The sequence below is a fragment of the Sturnira hondurensis genome, unplaced genomic scaffold (genome assembly GCF_014824575.4).
Source record: "Sturnira hondurensis isolate 20B ecotype Veracruz unplaced genomic scaffold, ASM1482457v3 Scaffold0001532, whole genome shotgun sequence".
NCBI classification, from domain to species: Eukaryota; Metazoa; Chordata; class Mammalia; order Chiroptera; family Phyllostomidae; genus Sturnira; species Sturnira hondurensis.
This window is the reverse complement of record NW_028074163.1, coordinates 433,406-439,395: the sequence shown is the minus strand read 5'-3', so window position 1 is coordinate 439,395 and position 5,990 is coordinate 433,406. Positions and strand designations below refer to the sequence as shown.

The following is a 5,990-nucleotide window of genomic DNA, read 5'->3' as shown; positions in this document are numbered from 1 at the left end:
TTCTGTTCATACAGTAATAGAGTCTTTCCCCATGATTTCCTAACTAATGCAAATTGATGCTATTCATTTATAGTGTCCCGGAAAGGTTGACTTAAGAAGAAATTTACTCAGCTAACAGCTTTGCATATTAGGAGGTGAAGGGTAATGTTGAAATTATAAAACATCATAAATAGCTGAACTAGTTCTCAATGATTATAAATAAATAAATGTCAAAATTAATCTTCACATGACACCATTTCATCTTCAAAGAAACATTTAGAAACCTCCAAAAAAACAGAGCCCCAAAGTGAAATTAGCTTCTAGACCAGGTTGTGAATTTGTCACAGCCCAGCTACAGCACATTTATTCTGTCATTATCTCTCCAGAGTCCACGGTTCAGAACACACTGTGGTTGTGCAGAACTTTCCACGTGGTATCCAGTTCATTCTTGTTCTCTCTGGGATTGTGCCCTGATCCAATGTTTCCAGATCCGATCACATTTATCAGGCCTATGTTTGACTCTCTCGGGAACTTTTCCTGAGGAACTAGCCAGCTGTCCTGGGAAACTGAAAAGGCTGGCAATTTCATTCTGGCGGTTAGTAAGGAACATATTCGTATTTTAAAGGGCACTCTGGGAGTCACAATACCTAAAATCAATGGTTTAAAAATTTTTAGCTTTTAAAAATTAGCACTACTTGGTAATAAAACCCGTTTTTCCATGAGGTTTTATAGAACACAGATGCCAGTGAAAACGCTCTGGGCGTGGTGGGGGGAGTGGAGTAAGGCCGTGAGAGCAGAAGCTGCGGCGGCGTGCGGGGCTCAGCCCGTGGACAGCCCGTGCTGTGGCCAGACCAGCGCTTGTGGTTCTCATTGCGACGCAGATGCCCTCAGCGATAACCATCAGGGGACTTGGGCGGGGAGTGTGTTACTTAAAGTACTAGAAATTACTCTTTCACAGGTGTTAACTTTGCACACAGCAAGGTGCGGGGAGGAGCGGGGAAGAGAGGAAAGGGAAGGGGTTTTATTGGGGCCTAGGGCGGGGGGCCCAGGGTTTCCTGGGCTGCTTCTTTCTTGGTGAATTTAAAACAAAAGAGCAGGAACATAAAGCAGGGGGAAAGGAAAAACTTGAGGCCCAAATGATCAGGTATGGAAAACAACCAAGATTTCTCTAAAAAAAAAAAAGATTGGGGGTGGCGTGGTTGGGGAGGCAGAGAGGGTGGGCTGGCTCTTTATGTAGGTGAATGGCTGGCAAAGTGTTTACTCGAGAAATCCATCCTTGAAATGATTGTTGCTTTGTAGTGGATGCATCCACATTCAGAGTTTAAGGCAGTCACTTGCATTACAAAAAATAGAAAACCCAACTGTCTGGGCTTACAAAACTGCCTCTTGCTCTTTGAGAGTCCCCTGAGGAATCTCCGCAGTTCCAGAAATCCGGTGGACAACCCACCTCACTGATGTGAGCAGTGGGCTAATGGTGAGAATGTTAGGCCCAAATCTTCCACGTTCAGACCAGTGGTTTTCAACAACGGATGCGTTTGTCTACCATGGGCATGTTTAGCAATATCCGAGGGCATGTTCTGAGTTCATTTTAAGGGTGTTATTTATTTATTTTTTAGAGAGAGGGAGAGGGAGGGGGAAATGAGAGAGAAATGCCTATCAGTTGCCTCTCGTACGCCCCCAAATGAGGACCTGGCCTTCAACCCAGGCATGTGCCTTAACTGGGACTTGAACTGGTGGCCTTTCAGTTCACAGGCCAGAGCTCAATTCACTGAGCCACACCAGCCAGGGCACATTTTCTGTTATCATAACTGAGGAGGGGGTAAGTGGGTGCTCTTGGCATCTAGAGGGTAGGGAATAGAAATGTTGCTTAAAAACCTACAATGTGGAGGACAGCTTCCTACAATAGAGTTTTCAGCCTAAAATGTCATGATAGTGCTGACGTTGAGAAAAATCCTGCTTTAAAGAGAGAAGCTTCTTGAGTTCTGAGGGCTCTGGGTGGGGGTGGGGCAGGAAGAGAAAAGAAGTCTCCCTTCCCATCAGAACCTTCACTAGAGAACAACTAGGGCTGGGGAAGGGAGAGAAATCAGAAGCTTGGCAAAATTGTGGGATTTAAAATTTTGTTATATTTGCACGTTTACTTGCATATATCAGCAGCTAGAAACAAACATATAAGCTTAGCACTTAGCAAAAAAAATAGTTAAATAGTTACAGTGTGATAAATAACCACGCGTGAGTCTCCTCATGAATCCCGAGGTGGGGGCTGTCCTGGCCTGTGCGGCGGGGGCACAGGCTGAGGCTGCGCACAAGTGTCTGCAGATGTCCCTGGTCCCGCTCAGGCTCGGGGAGCAGAGCTGAGGCCAGGCGCCCGGCCCCCCCCTCCCCCCCGCAGGCCCCCCCCTCCCCCCCGCAGGGCTACCCCCTGCCATCCTTCCTCAGGTGTCAGCAATAGCTGCCACACCCACTTAGCAGCAGGTAGGAGCACAGAGACTTTCCCTCGGAGGAAACCCCATCCTACTTTAAACGTTCTGAGGGGAAGGCAGGTCACCCCCATGTTCCACGTTCGCTCACCAAGGACAGGCGCTCTGGTGTAAACGCCTCCCACTGGAGCTCATTCTGACCCCAGACCTGGTCACGCCCCTGCGTTGGCACTCAAAAAGAGGTCAGTTTGAAATCTAAAAAGACAAATATTTGATTACAATTATTAACTCGTTTACGTGCTTTTGCTCAGTTCCAATTTCCTGAACAGATTCCATTTAAAAGCCCGAGGGACATCAAATTACTTTTAACCTGGGTCGTCAGTTCGAAAGGTCTGGAGAGTCTAAGAGAAAACACATTAAGCAGCTATCCCTCCCCACACCCCCCACCCCCGCCCCTCTGGTATATAGGAAAGGGAGGCAAAGCCCTCACCCAGGGCCCCTTTTGTGTTGTTCCTGCCAACGCAGCAGGGCGCCTGCTACATAGACCTGCCCAGCCACTGACCCCGCACCGTGCTGTCCTCCAGCCTTGGGGAAGGTGAGCCTAGAGCCCAGGCTGGCAGGGGCCCTGGGTCCAGGCCTCTAAGCCTCTAGTTCTTTTCCTTGCAGATAACCTTCTATGAGGACAGTGGCTTCCAGGGCCGCCGCTACTGAGTGCAGCAGCGACTGCTCCAACCTGCAGCCCTACTTCAGCCGCTGCAACTCCGTGCGCATGGACAGTGGCTGCTGGATGCTGTATGAGCGCCCCAACTACCAGGGCCGCCAGTACTTCCTGCGGCGCGGCGACTACCCCGACTACCAGCAGTGGATGGGCCTGTATCCGCCCCCCCCCCACCCCCACGCATCCTCCACGTGAGTCCAGTCCCCCTGGTCCCTCTGCGCCCGCAGTCACGCGGGTGCTCGCTCCTACTGTAGGACGGTGGCCTTCTTTTTCTGGCTCTAACTGTTCTCTTTTCCTTTATTAGTCCCTTTAACGTTTCTTCCACCGAGAAAGTGTGTGCTGGAACGCTTTTAATTAGACATTTTATTTTACTTTGTTGGAAATTAAACTCACCTCTATTGGAAAAACTAGTGCATGATAGGGTTCAGAGTGTCAATGCCAGGGTGATGGCTAAGCAACTCCTACGGGGTTACGAGGACTCTTTCCCTCTCTACTCATCTGCAAAGTGAATGAGCATAATAAGAGTAACTACTTTCTAGAGTTGAGATGAGGATGAAAGGAACTTACCTGGCACAGGACAAGCCGTCTCCTCTCCCAAAAGTAAGCTATCGTCATTAACAGCAAGGGACTCTCAAGTCCTGCCTTTTGATTTGGCAAAACAAGTAACCAACCATGTGATTCCAAGAGCTCCTATGGAGCTCACTCCTACCCAAATAACGCCCCAGCAGCCCCGAATGCCACCGTTAGGGACTCTCCAGTTAGACTGTCTCAGGGTCCTGGGGAACATGTACCGCTTTGGGTGAAGTTTGAAGCCCTCTCAGAGAGTTTAATGTCTTCATAGGACCCAGACTGGTGTTAGGAGCCTGACAAATCTGGGCTTCCCCTTTTCCGGTTCCTGACATTTCTCATTACAGGCTGCAAGCTCTGTCCTTAGCTTCTCATAAAAAAGGAAAAGGCTAAAAATGGGGCTCCACGTGTTTCAGGCTGCAGTGAAGATCAGATTAGAAAATGGGCACCGGAGTCCTTTACCAGCCGGTGGAGATGTGTTATCTTTTCTATGTCTCATTATCTTTTATACGCCTTTTATACCTCAGAATGAATTCCTTATGAGAATCTCCCCGAAGGAGGATTTAATGGTAGAAGAAGGAAGGCATTGAGATGATGGGTAACTGTTGGGGAGGAAAATAAAAGAAGAAACAGGTTAGGACAAACAGCCTAACTTCCCATTTTTCTAAAGGTTTTATATTCTCTTGATTTTTTACAGGTCTCCTTCATGACCTTGAACTTCCATTTCTGTCTATCACCTTAAGCAGATTCACTGGAGCCGGTATTAGAGCACGAACCTAATCTTTGTGATGGCCCTCGCTTCTCAGGATTTTAGAGTGGCAAGACTTAAAAAGGAAGGGGTTAGGGACTGCGTGGTCTCAGGTGCCACCAATATGGGATGTCACTTGGAGGCAAAGCAATTCAGCTTCCTTTTCCCCCAGCTTCTTCTAGTGTTGTTGAGATTCAAAATAATACCCCCTTTCCCTTCCTTCTTAAATATTTAATTTATATTGTCATTCAAGGACTGTCTCAGTCCACCATAAGCCAATGAAGAACAAAATATATACATAAGTTGTTACTTCAGAATGATACTAAATAGAGCCAGCATGCATGATTTGCCTAGATTTTGGCCCTGGAAAACTCCAGGGAACACCATTCATACCTTGATCTATGTGAATGGTGCCTTTGCAGTTTTCCTGTGTACAGCCTTCACAAATGTACACAGTGGCCCTGGCATTGACTCCCTTTTTAAGTTGTCATCTTTGATACTGAAAAGACCAAGAAATGTCCAGGGCTGTGTGTGCTTATTTGCTAAAGCCTGGATTGTCTGACTTTTCTTCGTCTTCTGACTGCTGAATCCACAGTCCAGCTCCCACAGGATCTGACTCTGCGAGAGGGAAGATGAACAGAGGCCAGATGGTGGAGTTCACTGCGGACTGCTCCTCGCTTTACGACCACTTCCACTCCAGTGAGATCCACTCCTTCCACGTGCTGGAGGGCGCCTGCGTCCTCTGCGGGATGCCTGACCCCCAGGGCCGGCAGTACCTCTGAGGCCAGGGGACTGGGGCGCCATAAGTGCCAGAGCGGGCTCACTGAGGAGGGCCGTGGATTTCCACTGAAATGCCTTTACTCTGCTCCTTTCTCCACCTGGAAGCTAGGAAAATATTTCCTGTGTGTTTCACACAGTCATGTAGTCCCATTTTCCTTGCAGGCTCCTTGGAAGGGCTCAGCAAAAATCAAGCTGGGAATAGTGTGCACTTTCTTGCATGTATCGGTGGAAAGGGTAGTATGGGGGTCAGGGGGTGTTAAGAGCATCACCTCTGTAACCAGAATGTTGGGTGCACATCCACTTCAAAGCTGTAGGGGCTGGGGCAAGTGACTTAGCCTTTCTGTGCCTCAGTTTCCTAATTTGTAAAAACTGGGATAATAATATTCATGATATTGTGATGGATTTAATGAGTTATTATTTTTATATCACAGGTGTTAACTTTGCATGCAGTAGTTTCTAGCAAACTGTTCTGTAAGCTTTCGGGTGAAATATTTGGTCACCTTCTTAGTCCTCTTTTTCTTAGTCGAATTTTCTTTTGGAGATTGCATTAGGTGGGACAGGTAAGTGAAATTGCATCAGAGATACAGTTAGAGATAGATTCGTTCAGATAACTGTGTCTGACACATCTAAAAATATGTGACTGGCTGAATAGATTGATTAATATTTATGTATCCAGAGCACAGATATAAGAACCTGGTGCCACTGTAATAAATAGCCCAAAGGTCTCTTCCAAACATTTTTCTACTCAGCAGAGGCACAGAGCACTCAGGTAGTGCGTGCT

At 47.5% G+C, this 5,990-nt stretch overlaps 1 pseudogene; it reads left to right on the top strand.

Moving 5' to 3' along the window:
• The first annotated feature begins 718 nt into the window (after nt 1-718).
• On the top strand, nt 719-5,279 carry LOC118975811 (gamma-crystallin F-like; annotated as a pseudogene).
• Nucleotides 5,280-5,990: the final 711 nt, after the last annotated feature.